Consider the following 21,690-nt stretch of genomic DNA (forward strand, 5'->3'; position numbering starts at 1 on the left):
GCTTCTTATTCAAAATTACTGGTTGTAAGGAATGAGGGGAGGGGGTCTGGAGAGGGGGCAGTGGGTTGTCTTTGCACACTTAAGAGCTTAGCTCACCAGTTTGAAAGACCACAACAAACTTGTTATATAAATGTATGAATTCCAGAGGCATGAATTTCAATGAATGCTTCTCTCAGTTTCTGTTCCTGTGGTTTGTGCTTTTAGAGGATGTTTTTAACCTAGCTTCACTAAAGAAAAATGGTATGATTTACATATACTTTATATTGATATGCATTCAAACTTGAGAAGGATAGATTTATTTGCCAAATGCTACAGAATTTAAGCAGAAATCAAGACTCAATATCTCAGGGATTTTTGTGTCTAGCCAGATAGAGCAAAGGGTTTGTGTACTTTGAATGATAAAAGTATTTTGAAGGCTCCTAGGATTGTCTTGCCTGAATCTCTAGTGTGTTTATTTCTTTGTTTCGGATAGAAATCAACTGAGGTGTATTTAATTACATTTTTTTGCTGTAGAAGACACCTCTAGCTCTGGAATCTTCTTAACTAATAGCTTGAGACTATGACATGAGACAGACTGACAAGAAATAACCACCTGGATTGTTTCAAACAAAAATTTTTGCAAAGACACTAACATGGAGGGGAGAGTGCAGCTACAATTAGAGGACTTACCTTGTGCTACTGGATGTTGCTGCACTCTGTATCAGGATCTTGGAAAGCAAACAGGAAATGGATTCAGGCACATGCAAACACATGCCAGCCAAACAGCTGATAAAAGTCTCTGCGTTCATTTTTTTGTCCACCGAAGTGGGTACAGCTTATTGTAAACCCATGAAATAAAAAAATTATCTCTTGTCATCCAATTTCAGGTGGCATTTCCCAACATTGTTGCAGTTATTCAGAGAATTATCTTGGTAGTGAAGGACATCTGGATAACAGACAGCACAAGAGCATCAGAATATGTAGAAAATAGGATGGTAAAAATTTATGGCAATTCTGGAATGACTCTACAGTGTCCTAACAAGTATTAGAAAAACTGACATTTCAGATAAGCAACCAGTTTATCTAAACATTATTTACAGGGCAATCACATTTTTTTTCAGGAAGAGAGCTGAAATTGTAATGCCAATTTAAAAAAACAATAAAATTCACTACCAAGAAGAAAATCGAAACAGTTTGAAAAAGTCTTCTGATGATTAGGCAAACATTATTACAAGGTACAATATGGGAAAGAGTCTGTACAGATCCTTGTGAAAGGAATTAATTGTCACTTTGGTGTTGAGTGTTACTGAAAATTAGATTTGATATTGTATTGGGTTTGCATGGTCTCATTTTGATAGAGGGGGGGAAAAGCATTTTATATCTTTTTCTCCCTCTCTGTTTTAGGATTTTTCCTGTTTTCCAAAATATCTACCATTTTATATTATTCTTCATAAACTTCTATACTCAAATTTAGAAAAAATAGATGATAATAGTGTATTTGAAAATAATATTATAAATATCATCTATGTCCGGTAAATACAACTGTTCTTTTCAAATAGGCTGAGAGTTCTAAGACTTGACCACATGTGCATGCTCACATGCAGGAGCTGCCTCTCCAACTCTGCCTACACTGGCTGTCCACAGGGTCACTAACAACCAATACACCCACAGGAAAATTTAGTCCCTTATAGCCAACTAGTTCCCAGAGCAGCAGAAATGTAAATAATGGGAGGTGCCGAGAAATCACTGATGACTGTTGTGCCTGAGCCAGAATAAGAGCACTCACAGAGCTGTGAGAAAATCAAAAGGTATTACAAGGATAAACCAGAGTATTAGCAAGGGTAATTTCTGAGGAAATGAGGCCAGAGGATGAGGTACATGCTGCACTGCATCATGTCCAAGAGACAGACCCTCTGAACCCTTTGTTCTAGCTGTTCTATGTTATGCACATGAAATAAATTAGAACTGGCTACAGAAAGACAGGCTAAGTGGAGTAGTTCAAACTTAGTGATTTTGGATGGCAGAAATTTCTGTTAATTCCTTTTTTCTGCAGAGAATCAAATCCAAACTTCACCAGATTTGTCTGAACAGTCCTGCAGACTGAAGGATACTCATCAGCTTTGCTTATGACTGAAGTGATACTTTTTTGGTCCTCTCCCTGGGTAAATACACAGGGTACCACTTCAGTCATAAGCAAAGCTTTCTCTGCCAATCCTGTCTTCTTTCAAGGCTTATATCACTTGTTGCCCCAATATTTAAGTGTTCTGCCTCAAATGGGAAAAAGGTTAATTTTGAAAGAAATTCAAGGAGCCAAGTCCTATCTCCTTAAACATTACTGTGAGCTAACGGGTAGAAACATAACAGTCTGAAAAATAAGTTAATTTGTTGGACCATGGACTATTAAAGATAATTTGTATGAGTAAAGATACAATTGGCCAATTTACAAAGAGGTTAGGTAAGGCAACAAATGATTTAGGAGAGAAAAATTACTAGGTGGTTATACAACAAAAATATTTACCACGGCTGTTTTCAGAGATAGCATTACAGCTCTGTCTCATCATGCCTACTTGATAAGAGCAGTAATGGAAGAGCTATTTTAATTACAAAGAATCAGTGTAGCACATACCATTATTTGGCAGTTGGATGGAATTAATGCTGAGTAACGCAGAAAGTTTCCAGAGATAACATCTTCATTAGTGAGACTATGATGTCCTACACTGACTTGCTTGTAGCTCCACCAGGCTGAAAAACAAATACTATCGATTAACCCTTCAAACATAACGAACAATTTTGCTGCATGTTTCCTGAAGAGAAAGAAAAATGATAAAATAATCTGGTAACTGATGCAGGCAGTCATGTGGTACCCTGTTTCCATTTCTCCCACACTCATCTGTTTGACATAAGCCCCTTACCCACTGCTCACCTTCCCTTTCTATGTGTCAGCAAAAGCCTAGTACAGATAAATTCAGAGCATATCCCTGGGTTTCATCATCTCCTCAGTTACCAGCCATAGGACAGATTACAATTTCACAGATGCTAGGAGAGGAGATATTATAGCAAAGCAGTAGTGCCACTACCGACAAGGTTAAGATGGCACTTCCATTATAAACACCTATTTGCAGTGGCTTATAACTTCAGGCTAAAAATTTCTCTGAGGCTGAAACTGGGCATATTTGGGCTCAGCTTGGTAATGGTTTTTCCTGCCTCTTCATACCATTTTGATTAGGTGTTTGTGATATGAGAATGCAAACAAATGTGTCTCTGGTAGTTTCAAATGGCAATGAAATGTGTTTCTTTCATGAAAAAGCCTGGAGGACAGGATGTTCCTCTCATGCTAGCAGCCATTTTATTGTGCATTATTTCCCCCCAAAAGATAATTTTTGAAGTGACAAAATTTACACCATTTTTTCCAAAAAGCATTCAGGGCAGCTAAGGGACCCTGCCAGTTGTCTCTGAAGGATGTGCTGCATCCCTCTGAGTCACAGGAGCTCCCAGTGCTCACCAGTGCCATGCATTCCAGGCCAGTCTTTGCTTACGGCTTCGATAAAAGCCTCCATCGGCAGAACAGCATTTTTGGGAGTTCAACATATCAACCAAAACTTGCATAGTTTGGAATGAGGAAAAAACAAGTGCCATTGTATAGCACACAAATCTCATTATTTTAATGAGGCATTTATTCTAATTGTCTAATTTATTTTGAATTATACCTCATTATTAAAATCCTGCATTTTTGTTCTGATCTTTAATGAAGGATGTAATGAAATCCCTAAATACAGTAATGTCTTTTTTTTTTCTGTGTCCTTTTCCTCCTATAAAGTTTAGAGTTTTTGCCAAAGATTATAATTTTTCATCAATCATCCAAAGCAATAAAATACAAAGTCTTCCTTGCATGTCTGTCTATCTGCCTGGCTCCATTCATAGTAGTATCTACTTTAACAGGTATGTAAAAGAATAAATTACTCTAATAAACCTGTTGAATGAGACAAATTTTGTGTTACTTTTCCTTTGTATTTCTCATGTACAAAGATATATGCTGAATTATTCTATCACAAGCAATGCATAACCATGGAAGCATGGTTTTAATGAGCTGAGAGGATGCTATATCTATCAAAGCATATTTTTAAAGAGTCAGACTCACAGTGGACACAGTACAAAAAGACGAAGAAATGAGAACAGGAAGAGGAGAGAAAAAAGGTATACTAACATTTGGAGAGGGACTATAAAAATGATTGGACTTCAGTTATTCTTGATATTTTTCAAAATTTATTTCTAGTTTCCCTTGTGAATTTAATTTTTTCCTAGCACAGCTTGTGCACACTGTAACTCCTTCCTAGTTCTGGAACATGTGTGGTATGCACATTCTTCAGGGTACTGTGCCGCAGTGAGCCTCCTATGCACGTTCCTGGGCACAGACACATGATGGCTTTATGTGAAGTAAATCTCCTTAAAGGCTGTGGGGCACCATCCTGGTTATTTATTTTACACAGGAGACATTCAGATGTGGCAGATACAGACAGCAGTGCGATGCACGTGGAAGGAGATAACATGCCTCTTACTCTGGTCACTCCATGTGGAAAACTGGAGAGAGACTAAAAGCAAAACCAAGTAAAAATGGATCTGCTGTTCCTTTTTGAAAAAGGGGCCAGAAAGAGGAGAAGATAAAAATCATAGCAATAATGTCAGAGCAAGAAATATAGGAAAGTTTTAGATGGAACATACCCCCCAGGAAGCCACCCACTGAAACAGGAAAGCAATGATTTGAGTGTCTGTGTCCCTGCTAGCCCGCGAGTCCATCAGGAATGACAGCAGCACCTGCAGAGCCCCACGGTGGCTCTGCCCCGCTCTCCTGGACTCCGGCAGGCACCACGGCAGCACGGGCTCAGCAGGAGCTGATTTACTGAGCTCCTCAGCAAAGTAAATTGGCTGTGCTGGGCTCGGGGCCGCCTCGCTTAGATTGTTACCAGGGCTTGAATTTACATCCGCCTCCGGTTTCTCCGCACTTCACTGCAGGCACTTTTGCTGGGTAAACCGACAGAAAGACTGTAGAAAGACAGTTTTTAGATAAATTGTACACCTATGGAACTCCTTCTAAAAATACTATTATGTTAATAATATAGTGCAGTAAGGCTCCTCCCAAAATACTGGGTACATAGACAGTAGGAACATCCACAATTACATTACAGAGAACGAAATAATTGCAAAGGCTATAAGGGAGAGATATTATTATGCTTCAGGGCATAAACCTCAATTTAAAGTTCCCTATAAACTGCTGGTACAGGTAAGGTTTGGATGACAATCCTGTATGGTATATTTTATATTCCTTAATTGGATATCCAGATTAAAAGTACTCTTTCTTTTCTTGTTGTAGAAGACTATTTTCAGTATATATTAGCCATCATTATAAGCACTATTTAAAAACCTGAGTGAAATTTTGAAGTCAGCATATATATACCAGCAAAATAAAAAAACCCCAATCAAACAATGCAAACCTAAATCCCCAAATTTAGAAATGTTTAGCATTTAGTTTCAAATTCCAGCTCACAAATGTGGGCATCTATCTCAAATGTTACTTTACTAGTGAACAGATTTATCTGTTACAGTTGTGTCAGATGACTGTATGGCTACAAAAATATTCCTTGAAGAGATGGATGCTATTTCTTCTTTGTAAGAAGGATTGGTCATGGTTCAGCAAGACCGCTAAAATAATTTCAGTTTAGGCATGGGCTGGTGATAATTGCTAGTGATTGAATGCCAATGAGTGAGAGAGAGCAAAAACCCCATGTAATGACAGATGATGGTATAGGAAAGTGCTGGTTACACTGACACCGTATCACTTCATCAGACGTTATAAATTAAAGATAAATTAAATTAGGTTAAATATATGCTTATTTAACAACACTCAAGCAAATATTTCTTTGCTGGATAGCAAATAAGGCTTGTATTTAACCAAAGATTAGTGCATTCCAGTTCTAATACCAATGCAGTTTGTTTTTATAGGACGATCTAAACAGCACTTTATGTTGACATTTCTATTGCGTATTTAATGAAAGCATATCAAATATGCATGGCAAATAAATACTGTGTTCCACGTAAACCTTTCCTACATACTCCCTATCTTTTATTCTTTGTAATATATTTGTTCCAATAAAAATGCATATCACTACAATGTAAGTAAATCTTATTTTCTTTTTTTTCCAGACAGGAAACACAAATCTAGATCATTAGAAGTACGGCTGTACCACTGTTTTAAAACACAGCCCTGAGCTGTACCTCTGCCTCCCTCTAAAAAGAGAAAGTACCCTTGTGACAGAACAGATTAAGACTATCTGAAACTCCTTAATCTATTGTCCATGTAGCACAGTGCTGCTGCATTGTACATGATGCAACCAACAGAAGTCAGACCTGGCTGCGGATCCTGACTACATTCTTCAGCCTGCACAGCTGAACTGTTCTGTGTGCCCAGCTAGAGCAGAGGGACACCTCGTTTGATAGTTCTAGGTATGGGGGGTATATTTCCAATAGAGTGTTCAATTTTTCTGTTTAAACATATACTGTGAATACTATCAAGTGCACATATTAAGATATATGTCTATTGGACATGTCTTCTGGATACTTGCAAATAAGTCTAAGGATATGAGAATTATTGCAATTTTCATTTTAAATGACGTAATTTAATCTATCAGTTTCTTATTTGTGTGTCCTACTTAGTTTGAACACAGAGCAGGAAACACCTTTTTATGTGCAAATATATGAACATAAAGGCATTCATTATTAAATCTTTGATTTTTTTTTAATTCACAAAGGCTTTTCAAATAATATTGCAAAGTTTTTTTTAAAGACAACAAAAACATTGTATTCATTTGTTATCTTCAAGTACAGAAACAAACCCCAGATTCCTTAGCTCAACAGATTCTGAAACAAATGTTTACTTCTGCACACCTTCAGGTTCTGTTATTTTATAAAGGAGCTTTAATGCTAGTCTGCTTAGTAATTCACTTTGGGATGTCTTTATATACCACTGACAGTAATACGGCTCATTTTGGGTGATTAACTTAACCCCCAGTATTGCGAGTGCCTTGCTACATTAGCATATCTTTCAAGGAATAGTTGCAAGTGAGAAAATTGCCTGTAGGATTATTTGCAACTAGGAACCTGTGAAATGTAAAATAAAATGGAAGACTATAAAATAAAACATCAAAGATAATATTAATAGCCAGTACTCCAAAAAGTAATTTAGAAGAATTGCATGAGGGAGCGAAAATTACTAATTTAAAACCAGATAGCTTTGGCAAAACAAAGTCAGAAGTTTAGAACAAACAATAGATAATACAAATTCACTGTATGCACAACATGGAAAGAATGCAAGAGGCACTAGCAACTCCAGTAGCTCAAGAAGGCTGGGACAGAAATGCCTGACCAAAGCAAGCAACTAGATCTATACAAACGAAACAACAAAGTTGCATTATATTGAATTTAGGCTACCGAAGAGAAAGAAAAACACGTGCTCTTTAATCCATCCAGTTTTCTGTTACATTTTCGTTCTAATTGAATGCAGAATTTGTGGGCAGAAGGATTTTCATTTTAATTGAAGAATTTGGAGCTGACAGCCACTGTCACGCTGCTCCAAATCATGTTTTCACCCCCTCTGTGGGGCAAACCACGCTGCAAGTTTCAGTTGGGTTTCTGTGGGAGATTACAAGCTTCAAAGCTAGCATTTTGAAACCTGTTTCCCTTTTGATACACACTCTTTCTTTTAATAAATTTCAGAACAAAAAAATAAACTCAGATGAATCATAAAGGCACAGAAAGTAGGAGAAAAGTGTCTAGTTTTGAATCAGGCCCTGATTCCTCATGACAAATGGCAGAGTTTTGGGTTGGATTCCTGTTTAATCTTCCTACCAAACCATTGTCCCAGAGATGCTCTGATGTACTTACACTGCTGCTGCTTGGAGCCCCAACACAGGCCAAGTGCAGGAGCAAACAGCACACACGTCCCTGGGGCTGCTGCTGGCAGGGGTGCCCAGCCTTGACTCCCACTGTGAGGGGGCTTCCCCAGGCACAGGATATCTGAAAGGCCTGTATGGAATTCACAGCACATTCAAAACTGCTCCAAGGCCTGTGGAACACCTGCAAGTGAGAGCAATGGGACTGCTCTGTCCTGATCTGCTCCTGACTGTGAGGGCTGACTCCAGGTGAAAGCCTCGGTGAGAGGCTGTGATCCACTGGAACCCACACTTGGCTTCTGAATGTCTTTAATGTAGTGCTGCTCTGTGGAACTGCTTCAATGTCAGAAGTCCCCTGTGATAAGGCACTAGTGCATGTTCTATGGAAAACAACATAGGTTTGGTTGAAAGAGAGCTGGCTCAATGAATAAAGAGGTCTTTTTAAACCTCTAATAACTGTGATCCTGCTATCTTCTTAGACACTTACAGTCTATAGTACAAGATGGTAAAAACTGAACTTGTTTGGGAAGTTCCAGTATTTAAAAATGTAGAGAATTCTATCAGCTGCTTCTAAAGAGAGGCGTTTTCAAGATTAAGCACTCCAGACTAAATTCCATAAGTCTTGATACAGTTTTTTTTAACCTGTGATTAATATATCACAAGACACTACTAATAATCATGCTCACTTATATCATGATGCAGTGTGAATAAAGAGGTTAAAAAACCCAGAGTTGATACCACGCTTCTAGCTTATATTTAAAAGTCAGGGAAGGAAGCTCTTTCAAACTGACCTATCCATCCAAGCAGCAGATGAAAAAACAATGCCAGCAGCTATTTACAGATGACTTACTCTAAAAACAAACAAGAATACAATACCTTTAAAAGAAAGGTGCTTTTTTTCTTCTTTGAGCTATAACATGTAGAGCAATAAGGTAAAGATGCCTAACAGTGAATGATTCACTTTCCTGTGATAGTGTGGAGCCTGTCCTCATTGTGCCCTGGTAAAAAAGGTAGCAGAAATCACCTTTGAAATGGCTTAACTGAATCATAGGGATTATTCTGTGGATAACCTACTGCAAGACTGCCATATCTTCTTCTATTTCCTTACTTCTTCCACAAGGAATCTTCCTAAAGAGCACTGAATTTCATTACATTGATAAACTTATGATCCCATCTATCCTGCATGGTTTCTTAGGACAACCAACTACCAGGGATCATTCAGAGCAGCAGGAAGAATCTAAATCAATGTGGGCTGGAGGGATTAGTCCCACCTTTCACCACTGTTGCAATGAAGGCATTTTGACTCCAGTTACAGAAATCATCAGGAAATTGCAGTGCTTCTGTACTGGGCTTTAAGAACAAAGTTATTCACTGTAAAAAAAAGCTTGGTTGAGCCAAACTTAATAGGTCTTACTTAATGGTTTCCCAAAATTCTCTTCTATCTGCCTGCTTCTATGTATTATGAGCTATCTGGCCAAAAGTGTTTCACCGAGTGAGAGCAAATGAGTGACCTTTGTAGTGAAATCTGTAATAACTACACTGTTCAAACAGAAATTCTAGCAAAAGAACAGAAAAATAAAAATATCTAGAGATAATACTATGGTTAAATGGACTAAATGACCACTGGCTGATTGTTATTAATTTCACTATTTATTTCTGAAATCAATTACTTGAGTATCCTACAGATGCTGGATTCTTTACTTGATGGATGTGTACACGAGGATTTCCATAACAGAAGACAGTGCTGATTTTTATGAGCAGTGTCTCATCTGCTATGAAATAGAAAGGCACTCTTAAGCCAATGGGGTTTGTTTGTTTGTTTGTTTTTTTCAACTTTACACTTAGTACCAGAACTTTGGAGGGAGAATTATGCTTCTTTCAGCTGTGAAATAGTGTGCCTTGGCAGTCTCCATTCTGTGGATCCATGATCCTGAGGCTGGTTGCCACAGATGCCATGAGCAGGCACATGGAGGGCTTTCAGCAGCTGAATATTTTGAAAATGCATCAGTATACTGATTCTTTCACATTTTCTTTGTGAGTAGCGCTTTTTGTGAGGCTACCTGGGCTAGAATTCTCTCACCTGAGCTGGTGGCTTGACCGGCACTCACACGCCCACTACACAGAGAGGGGAAGACAAGTGTCAGCTTTAAAAATATATTCAATACTTATACCAGTACATTAATTTTTTACCAGCTGGGGTAGCTGGCAAAAAAAGGGCTTAAAACGTGGAAGGGTTTTGTTTTCTTTTCTTTTCTTTTCTGAGTATTTCCATTCTATTCAGGACTCTGTTACTCTAAGAAATATTTATTGCTGAAGTACATGACACTTCTTTAAGAATTCGTAGTCACTTGACTTTTGTGCATGTGTTGATAACAGAACTATTTATTACAGAAGCCTAAAGTGTCTCTTTGAAATTACCAAACATAATATTTCACTTTGTACAAAAATATCCTGTAAAAAGATTATTTTCACAAATATCAAGACTTTGCTTCAATTTATGTATCTGTTTGCAATTTCTAAAGACACTTTTAGATAGATTCCATTTCTATGAGGATTTGATAAGACAACTCTGTGGAAATAATAAACAGACTCTGTTTATAAAGGACTTGCTAACTAGCACTCAAAAAAGGCTTTTATGTGTGAGGTCTTTTTCTTCAAATTGATCTTCACTGGGATAAAACTATTATCATAGGATCCCATTCAGTCCATAAGAATACAGAGACTTGATTTTGTCTGAATCCAGATAAAAAAAAGAAAAATGCAGTGTTTCTTGGGAGAGTAGGTGATGGCAGTATACTGACATTTCTATTTAAAAAACCCCCAAAACCCAACAAGTTCCTGTTTCCACCATTTTGGGGTTTTGGGGGAGATCTCATAATGTCGCACCTACAACGTCAGACTGCTTTCTTATCTGGTAGTATGTATTCATACCTAACTAGTTTATCAAGGAAGGAGGACCTGACCTACTTTTCTCAGATTTCCCACTGACCTTAATAAGGAATGTAGAATTTAAGTACTGAGACATGGTGAAAAGTTAAGAATTTCAGAACTACAGGAAGTCCAAGCTCCCACAAATAACAGCTTAGTGTGATTGAATGGGTAAATCGATGACCTTCACATACAAATACCGAAATACTTAATGAGTAGAGACTCCAGGAATAACAGGCAAGTTTCCAGTGCCTAGTTCATTATGTTCAGGAGAAATGGACAGGACATTTTATTCTGAAATGCAATGCTTCTGAAGAGAGCCAATATTATGCTACAACTGACCAGTTTTACTCCGATGCCCATTCCCACTCAACCATCAAAACTATCATTTGTAGATTTAAGAAGCTGATTTATCTAATCTGATTCATACAAAATTAAGGAATATGAGACATCAGTCTTGCTTTCCCATTGCATGCAGACCTTTGTATTGTAGAGACTCCTGTAACTACTTAAGGCCAACAATCAATTCATTTTATTGCTCAAAGACCTGGAACTGGATAAAGAGAGGCAGTGGGAAAGAAGAACTATCCTGGATTGCAGGGTCCTTTCCCACAGTAGGCAGCTGTGAGTAACTTTGAAAGTTTCAAGCATGAAGTCGTCAGCATCAAAGGTTACTGATGAAATCTTCCTGCACCACACATCTGTTGCCATCTGATCTGGCTGTCTGGGATAGACACAGAAAACAATGCAGAAACACATGGCCCAAATATTTTCAGAGCAGTTATCTCTGAAATACTACAAAGAAATTGTAGTTCAGTGATATACAGAATAAAAAAATAAAAGCTTTATTTTAAAAGCTCTTTTTTTACCACCATAATTTGTTGTAGAAAATAAGAAATATAAACCACTTTACCACTATTTTAATAGATACATCAGTTTCCCCAGCATCAGAATTACAAAGATATAATTTGCTGTATTTATAACCTCTATCCTGATTTGCAGTGAAAATCTTACACATTTTCTTTAAAGAGATTTCACTTGGAATACTTACCCACCCTGCTATTTTGCTCTTATTTATTATTTTTACATATTTAAATGGCAAAAGAATAACTCATTATACAGGATCTCATAAAACTCTCACATTTCTTGGGAAAAAATGGTTTATGCTAAGATTGCTACTGACAAGCACATTTTTAATTGCTAGTAATGTATACACAAAGAATAAAGTAGATCTTAGCACTGATATTGCTGCTGAGGCTACAATAATCTCTGTATCAGAAGTCAGTGCCATAATTTTGTTCTCTAGAGGCTATGGCTTGGTTAGGGCAGTCCCATTGTTTCATCTGAAGTCTTAGCAGATTAATACTTTCATCAGGGCATCAATTTGTCCCACTTTTCTTTTTGCTGCTCTTTGTGAGTGACACAGCCAAAGGAATGCACCTCTTTAAACTGTCATTCAGTTTAACTCCTCCTCTGCAATTATACTCGCATGCATAATACATCATAACAAATTGGATTTTGCAAAGAAGCAACAACAGAAATTACATTTGCTTGTGGCATAAGATAGAAACTCTTCTAATAGGGAAGGGGGGGCTGTGAGCAAGAGCTAAAGAAATCTAATGACTTAAAACCACTTACAGAAAACAGTTGCCTTCTATTTTCCAAGGCTGCTTCTTCTTCTTTAGCATAAAGACCAATTGCAAAAGGGGAATGAAAGAAAAAAAGGAAATATTAAAACAAATTAAAGAGCTTTTCACTTATCAAAGGCTCTACAAAATTGTACAGTGTGTTTGTGTTTTTAGCAGAAAAGTTTGCTTCTGGCCTTAGAAGTTAAAAATAACTGCCTTACTTCAAGGAACACTTTTTGTTTGAGTAAAAATTATTATACAGACAACATCAGGTGAAAAATCACATAGGACAAATATCTTTACCAGATGTCCTGACTAGAATAAGGAACTTCCATTTTCATTTGATGAGTAAAAGCCCCTCTCTTATATACCAAACTCTGTGATGGTTTTCCAAGTCTCTCTAAGTGTAGCAGACCCAGTGGCTGATTATTTCTCCTCCATGCATCTATTTGGAGTTACTGAAGAGAAGAGGCAACCCAGAATATCCTTCAAGTAGCTGACTGGAGCCAAAAACATATCCCCAGTGTGCATGGGACTTCTAGACAGCAACCAGATCTGTTGTCTGCTCCAGATCCCTCAAAAAAACCCCAAAATATGCATTTGGCAGATCATCAGCAAAAAGTCTTTTGGTTTATAAAAGAATTTAGATGAAAGGGAGGAATGTTTCCAGAAGAACACTGAAATCATTCTAATGTTTTAACTCTGAGATTGTTTGTCTTCAAGATAGACTTCAAAATTTAAACTGTGTTTTATCCAGGCAATTTTTACTAACTTCAGTTAATTTCAATTCTGTGGCAGGAGCTCCACTTCATTTGAAAAATAAAGAGTGACAGAGGAGAGATCAGCTTTGCTGGGACTATATCTTTGTCCTTTGAAAAATAAGGTATGTTTGGCTCAATATTTAGAAAACAAGATTTTGTGGCTAAAATCTGAATATTTAAGGTGGAAGTTCTTCAAAATTCAATAACATAACAGCATACAGGTATACAATAAAAATAAAAGGAAAGGTCAGGAAATAAACAAGTGAAAAGGCAATAGCCAAAGAACAAACCCCAAACACAGTAAATAGTGTCATCTTAATGAAATCCAAAGCTTTTTTTTTTTTTTTGCATAGACTTTATATTGATAGATATTCCATGGGATGTTTCACTTAGCTTGAGGTTAGTAGCAGCGATTGCAGGTGGCAACTACATGCTGAGGCTGTAAGTGATCTAGGTATAAGGGGTAACTGCGATAAGTCATATGAGATGGGAGTTTAGATAGTAAACATTTCAAAATACTCATGTTAGAAAAATGGAGCATATCTGTATAGATAAGGGATTTATTCTTATCTCCTCTAAAACTGTGTCCTATTAACTTTTACCTTAATGATTGATGATAACTCCAGGACCATTGCAAGACCTCACAACATGGAAGCATTATATTCTGAATTATGTGGAGAATAGGAATTAACAGCAAGACGACAATTTCTAGACTGATCTTAAAATAACCAGGTACCTTCTTTCCTATATTAAGCCAAGAACTTCCTTCTCAATTAGACTGGCAGAAATTCCTGCACAAGGATACTGGCAGGTGGATATGTAGTTATTTCCAATAGTATTAGTGTTTGTCACAGGGATAGAAACGAATTAGAACTGGGAAATGGGAGAGCCTTATGTGAACAGGCAAGTTTGGCTGCCAGTTATTCAGGCTGCTTTGGCAGGCTGCTATCTGAGATACAACCACAGCCAAAGCTGAGAAAAGTCCTATCTTTTCAGCACATACTGTGTTCGTCTACTCTTCTTATTAGGATGAGACATTTGGTTGCTTACTCAATTATTATCATATTAGTGTCCATTTTCAATTGTCCTTCAGCTACTCCTTTTCCCACACTAACACTGCAGAAGAAAACCACTGGGATTTCACTGTGAGTAAAATGAATATTTGTGGAGAATGATTAAAAAACAGACTCTAAGCACGTTTCTGTATTTAGTATCTTCCTGTCACAACCCTTTGTTACAGTAAAACTACATTTCCTATAATAATCTTTGGCTTGCACATTTATTTTTATACTAATTATATGACTATATTGTTACACAGATAATTTTGGGACTTGTCAATTACATTTTCATTTATGCTCAAGCACGATGAGTCTGCTCTTAGTACCTTATGCACATGCACAGAAGAAGCCTCCTCTCATAAACTACAGTTTGCTTGATATATGCAGGTTTTACAGTTTATCAGATATTATGCTGAAAACTTCCATTCTCTTCATTTTTTTACAATGCAGTGCTGTATAAGAAGGTACTCTGTATTCATTTTTCAGATCATATTTTAAAATTCATTTTTTAAACTTTAAAAATAATAATGAAAAACTCCCACTGGATTATGTCCAAAGATCATAATCAGGTCTGTATCTGGATGAGATTTTTTTAATAATTTTTTCCCTTCTATTGAAGTTAGATAGCACATTTTATGGCACTAGTCCTTCTTAACAAGAAGAAATTCATTCCTAAGACTAGGGGAAGCAGAATACTTGCATGTTAAAAGGTAATGCCATCCATTACATAATAGGAAATTTCCCACAGAAATTGTGCTGACGCTGATCTAGCTTTTTATGGTTTTCATACTAATCAATGTGTGTAACATCATCACAGGTAATGATACCATTTAAAACAAATCTGTTAGATTTTTGACATTGCTTTGCATTATATGTGAACACAAACAGTACAGTATTATGTAGCACAGAAAATAAAAGCATCAGTCCTTTACCTTTGTCTAAATTGCACAGGAAGCTGAGTAGCAGCAACAGGTGGTAAAAAATAAATTGCATTTAGAAAATTCCATTATTTAATAATTTAGGGTATAATTAACAATAAAAATTGATAAATTCTTTTTATGAGTTCTAGCCTACTGCGTCCTTCTAAATACATGGACCTGCCATCGAAATCAAAGCAAGTTTAATAGTTCACCTCAATGACTTCTAAGACTTGCACACCAGACTTTATAAAATAATGCACACACTGATCTGTATGATACACAGGTTTGGCTTGAAAATTAAAGGCTGGAAAAGAAAGGGTATACTGGCCTGGCCCCCAAATTCACATGTTATGTTATCCTGCACAGAGTTTTAAGTACCCACAGACTGAAAAAATGCTCCAACTGTTTTCTCATGAAATGCAACATATGATACAGATATTTATTGGTCTCTGTAGCTGGGAAAAAGTTAGTCTCAGAGGACTGGGAGGTCCAGTAATTTTCTTAACTTTTAAGTACTTAATGAACCTTCCTGATGAAGCTAGAAATCTTGTAAGACAAGGCTTTGTAGAAAATATCCAGTCCTGTCTATTTCTATCCAGATGAGATGTACCAAGACAGAAGATTATATAATTAAATCCATGGTTGATTCACATTTTTTTGACTCATTGGACACCCTTGAAATTAGGCAATACAAGATGCTGTTATTCAGACATTATTGATTATAGTAAAGATTTGTTTTGAAACAGAGAACTCAATAATGGCAAGGACTTGAATCACACTTATCACCTTGTTACACTCAAAGATGACATCCATTGAAAGGCCTTCCCAAATCCCGAGGGCTGCTCTGCCCAGAGCTGCTGAATAATAGTTTGTCTTCAGTCCTGGCATTTCATCACACATCACATCCTGCATTGCAACACCTGGATTCAGCAAGGATCTTTCCTATCTTAAAAAAAACAGAAAACATCACAACCATAGGACATTCCTGACTGAAGCAATCAATGCATCATTGTAACAAGAACTATCAATAATCTAGCTGTGGAGAATGAAAGCAGTGCAATGGTAGCAAGGCTGATGAGTCAAAGAACTGAGTTGCACACCAGGGAATGCCAGAGCTGTGTGTGGATGGTTAAAGGACAGAAGCCCCTTTGATTTCTGGTATAATTGCCAGTCAGCAATACAAACTGAGACTGTTCTCTTCCTTCTTCAAATATGCCATTATTTCCCAGGTGTCACTGATAGGATCACCCTGAATATCCCATTCAGCTTCATCTAGTGATAATCAATATATATTTTAAAAGGCTCAAAGATGAGATGGACAAAATTTAACTGTAAATGCATTAAAGGATTGATACTATTCTAGACTTGAAAGAAGCTTTAGTAGACCTGAACCATGGCACCAAAATTGCTTAGAAATTGAGATGGATATTTAATTGTAAATAGGTGGAAGACATTCACACTTATTGCACAAATGCATTCAACACCAGCTTCCCTGACAATATCTTGCTATCTTTTGAAAGAGGTGACAAGAGTACACAGCTTTTAATTCTCCTCAAACAGTCATAATGATTTTCTTTTTTGCTGCATTCATTTGTGGCATCCCACACAACTCCATTCTCTCCAGTCATTTTCTGTATTACTCTCAATCACCAAGGGGAATTTGTCAGATCATCTAGAGTTGTATGTCACTAAAACGATCATATTCAGCTTTTTCTGTTTTAGCACAATTCCAGTATACAAAGTGCTTAGATAAAATCAATTCATTTATAAAGACAGCAGGCTGCATTTGAATCTAAAAAAGACAGAGCACTGAGAGGCAGAGGGAGGAATTACAAAGAATATGAAGGAAGGTGAATTCTTTGATTGAAAGTGTGCCCCAAATTAGCCAGTTATTTACGTAGCTTGAGAGATATGGATTCCTTGATGCAACTAAGTTACACAGCACTACCCATAAGCAGCAGTTTCTATTACCACTGATTGCTACAAGGTTCCATCCTATCCTGGCAGATGAAGCCCAGCTTTTGGTTATTTACATGCGTCACCTCTCAGCTGGATTACAGCCATATAGTTCCTGGGCATGAAGCCATCACACCTTAGGAAACTCCAATTAGTACAACATGCTGTAATACATGAGCTGCCCTGAGCAAATCTATCCTCCCTTACAGTGACTTCTTTTTGACTCCTAAAGCAAGAGAAAATCTCAGTTACTACTTTCAAGACAAACAGTAGCCTGGGGCCAAGATTTTTAGAAGACTAAATTAAATTTTTGGTTCAACAACTTAAAATACAACTTTGCTCTTTCGGTACCCTAAAGCTCAGAAAGGGAGTTACGACTCATCTACTTAGAAGACAGAACACCCCCAATGATGGAAGGCAGAAATAAATTCAATGTGCACTTCTGTGATCATACAATATTTATGAAATACTTATTAAAAAAGGGAAGGGAAGGGAAGGGAGGGAAGGGAAGGGAAGGGGAAGGGAAGGGAAGGGAAGGGGAAGGGAAGGGAAGGGAAGGAAGGGAAGGGAAGGGAAGGGAAGGGAAGGGAAAGGGAGGGAAGGGGAAGGGAAGGGAAGGGGAGGAGGGGAGGGGGAGGGGAGGGGAGGGGAGGGGAGGGGGAAGGGGAGGGGAGGGGGGAGGGGAGGGGGAGGGGAGGGAGGGGGAGGGGAGGGAGGGGAGGGGAGGGGAGGGGAGGGGAGGGAGGGGAGGGGAGGGAGGGGGGAGGGGAGGGGGAGGGGAGGGGAGGGGAGGGGAGGGGAGGGGAGGGGAGGGGAGGGGAGGGGAGGGGAGGGGGAGGGAGGAGAGGAGAGGAGAGGAGGAGGAAGAGGAGAGGAGAGGAGAGGAGAGGAGAGGAGAGGAGAAGGAGAGGAGAGAGAGGAAGAGAGAGAGAAGAGAGGAGAGGAGAGGAGAGAGAGAGAGGAGAGGAAGAGGAGAAGGAGAGAAGGAAGAGAGAGAGGAGAGAGAAGAGAAAGAGAGAAAGAAGAGAAGAGAAGAGAAGAGAAGAGAAGAGAAGAGAAAGAAGAGAAGAGAAAGAAGAGAAAGAGAGAAGAGAAGAGAAGAGGAGAAAGAAAGAGAAGAGAAGAGAAGAGAAGAGAAGGAAGAGAAGAGAAGAGAAGAGAAAGAAGAGAAAGAGGAGAAAAGAGAAGAGAAGAGAAAGAAGAGAAGAGAAGAGAAGAGAAGAGAAAGAAGAGAAGAGAAGAGGAGAAAAAAAGAGAGAAGAGAAGAGGAAGAGAAGAGAAGAGAAGAGAAGAGAAGAGAAGAGAAGAGAAGAGAAGAGAAGAGAAGAGAAGAGAAGAGAAGAGAAGAGAAGAGGAGAAAAAAGAGAAGAGAAGAGAAGAGAAGAGAAGAGAAGAGAAGAGAAGAGAAGAGAAGAGAAGAGAAGAGAAGAGAAGGGAGAAGAGAAGAGAAGAGACAAGAGAAGAGAAGAGAAGAGAGAGAAGAGAAGAGGAAGAAGAAAGAAGGAGAAGGAGGGGAGAGGAAGGAGAAAGAGGAACGAGGAGAAAAGAGAAGAGAAGAGAAGAGAAGAGGAAGAGAGAAGAGTGAGGAAAGAAAAAAAGAGAAGAGAAGAGAAGAGGAAGAGAAGGAAGGAAGAGAGAGAAGAGAAGAGAAGAGAAGAGAAGAGAAGAGAAGAGAAGAAGAGAAAAAAGAGAAGAAATGAAATGAAAAGAGAGAAAAGAATCAATACAAACAATTATACTGTCAAAATCATAGCTTCCACTACACATGTTTTTGCCCCTAGGGAGAATATTTTGAGAATAAAAGAAAGGAAATAAAATAATAAGGAAATAAAATAATAAATATTAAACAGATGTTTCCTAATAATCTACTGAAAGGCACTCACAAAAGATTAATGAGTGCAGCACAATGCTTATGTAGAGCTGAGAGTATGGACTACCTGACTGTGAAGTCGTGTTTCCAGTCATTTAGCTCTTTCTTTTCCTGCACATATCAAATCTATGGGTTAAAATGAACATTATTTCTTTAATGAGCATATTCCTCACAAAAGAGAAGGTGCCAGTGTAGTGACAAAAGCTTCATTACTATCTACTGAGTGCTCACTATAATCTGAGAAGAACCCAGCACTTTACAGTGGACAAATTTCTGTCTCAAAATGGACACCACTGCTGCCAATCTCAGATCACAGGCCATGGGACACTGGCACCTTCATTTTCTCTCCTTTGGTGATTTTCCCTCCCCATGGGATGAGCAAATCCATGCTGGAGCAGAAGCTGCCAGGTCTCTGCCTGTGCCACCTGCACTGCACCTGATGCTGCACCCATCCCAGTGCTGCTGTCTCCAGGGCCCCATCCGGCACCTTTCTAAAGTACTAAATTAACTCCAAAAGAAAGAGATTCCTACTGCAACTGTGACACATGAGGAAATTATGCCAGCTCTATCCATGATGAGTGTTCTGCTTGCCATGTTGAAATTGTTTGTCCTGTTGTGCATATCCATAAATTAAGCAGCTGTTATTTTTTTTCCCAATTAAACACAGCCCTTACAATTTATAATAGGTCATTTAGAAGTGTGTCTAATCTGTCTATCCTCACTAAACAAAAGACTAGATTCAGGCTTACAAACAAGGAGTCAGTTGTAACACATTAATTGGAAAAAAAAAAAAAAGGTAGGAAAAAAAGCAGAAAAAAAAAGCTGTGGAGCTGTATTCTTAAAGTGTTAAACCCTGGGAAAATCTCCAGGCCAATAAAAGAAAAAAGAAGTGTGTCCACACTCAAACTTGATGGCAAAATTCCCTCTCTGCTATTTCAGGGGATAAGAGCAGCTTATATGTAATTAAAAATAACCATGCATTTGCACTTGCTAAACTGACCTCCAGACCCCATAGGTTTTTTCAGTGAAGGCCATACAAAATGCTTTGTTAATTTGTCATCTCAGTATTCAGCTGGTATGCAGATTCTTGCGGACAGGTGAAGCTTGTGTCACAGGTCATTAATCAGATATCCTCCCCCTCATGTACATGAAAGCACGGCCATTGATCAGTGATCCTTAAATCTTTTCGAAGTCACTGAAGAGCAAGAGTTCAACTTTTCCTAGCAACTGAGAAGTTGAATTTCCTTACAAAAAAACCACTCTTCTGCCACTGCATTAAATAACTCAAAAGGAAACACTGGAATTCCCTCTTGTGTGCAGACTAACTTATCCTTTGAAAATATTTATTTCTTCCCTCCACTGCACTCCCCTAATTCTGTGGTGATGAAAGAACACATCTAACCTTTATAACCTTGACACTTTCCTCCAGTAATAGTCTTATCCATATGAAACGTAATTTTCTGTGACTCTTAAATTTGTGACAAGTGACATCTTAGAGCAAATAGTTCAACAGACAAGGACAAAAGCAGAACATGTCAACAAGAACAACCTTTCCAAACTGGATCCTCCAGTCCATCTGAGCTGGGCTCAATGAAGACTTTAGTAGAAAAAGAAGAGTTGAGGATAAAGTAAAGGATAGACTTGGGTTGCTAACTTGAATCTCATCCTAGGGAGAAAGACACTTAAGAGCGAAAAAGCAAGTGAAAAACCCTCAGCTGTACCTCTTTATCACATTGCCAGTTCTGGAGGGTGAGACAGCAGTTACAGGACAAGGAACATTTCCAATCCTAATTTCTCGTTTTGCAGTCAAGCTGAACTGGCAGAACTTACTCAATATCTGTATTATTTAATATCCTGTTTGGTTTGGAAACCATTCAGTCCATTGTTATGCAATGGTCTCCAGGGCACTGCCTGCTCCCTTCTTTGCAGGTTTGGAGTGGATAAGAGCTCTTGAACCACAGCAATTCAGGCAGGATACAATGAAAAGCACAAGAAAGACTGGACAGGTCCCAGGTTTCATACATGGTCTTGGTGTAGTAATTCTTAAAGAGGAATTCTCACTCAGGATTTCATGCCTCCCTAGGAGTATCAGATTTATTAAAAATGCCAAAGAGCCGCCATAAACTGAAAAGGAACTGGGAAAAAAAAAAAAATCTTTCTCTAAAATTCAAAAAGCCAGTGATTTGGTGATATTTTCACCCAAGTTTGCTATTTTTGCCGGCTTTACAGATGTAATACTTTTAATCTGCCAAAAACTTTGTCTTCTCCTGGGGAGAAATGGGACTTTTTCTAAAGAAAAGAAAGGAAACAAAAAGAAATGAAAAACTAAGACATTTTCTTAGAGATATTTTAGTGAAACAGTTGGTAATCCTAGAGCTGGTGACAGTTGTGTCTGAGAGAATAAATCAATGCTGGTAAAGCAGTAGATTGTTAGATGACATTTTTTTTGTCAGGTGAAAATCTTAAACTATCTCCTAACTGACTTTGGGGTAGTAGAAAAAAAGAGTGAAGAAAGGATTCTGATCAGAGTAAATAGATGACAAAGGCGAGTGAATAAAGGTCTTCATGAATCTCTTTTTCCCCAAATCTTCATTGTCTTCTTAGACTACATGGATGTCAAATGGGGATAGCTTCCTGCTGGAGCTGC

General features: G+C 38.1%; 1 long non-coding RNA gene across 1 annotated transcript; it reads right to left on the reverse strand.

Moving 5' to 3' along the window:
* Positions 1-352: 352 nt before the first annotated feature.
* On the reverse strand, positions 353-16,153 carry LOC109145910. The gene is made up of 4 exons (XR_002047593.3): positions 16,004-16,153; positions 12,489-12,529; positions 2,606-2,721; positions 353-925 (listed from the first exon to the last, which is right to left on the reverse strand). It is a non-coding gene; the product is annotated as an uncharacterized LOC109145910 (long non-coding RNA).
* Between the last annotated feature and the right edge of the window lie 5,537 nt (positions 16,154-21,690).

Source organism: Corvus cornix, chromosome 8 (genome assembly GCF_000738735.6).
Source record: "Corvus cornix cornix isolate S_Up_H32 chromosome 8, ASM73873v5, whole genome shotgun sequence".
Classification (NCBI taxonomy): Eukaryota; Metazoa; Chordata; class Aves; order Passeriformes; family Corvidae; genus Corvus; species Corvus cornix.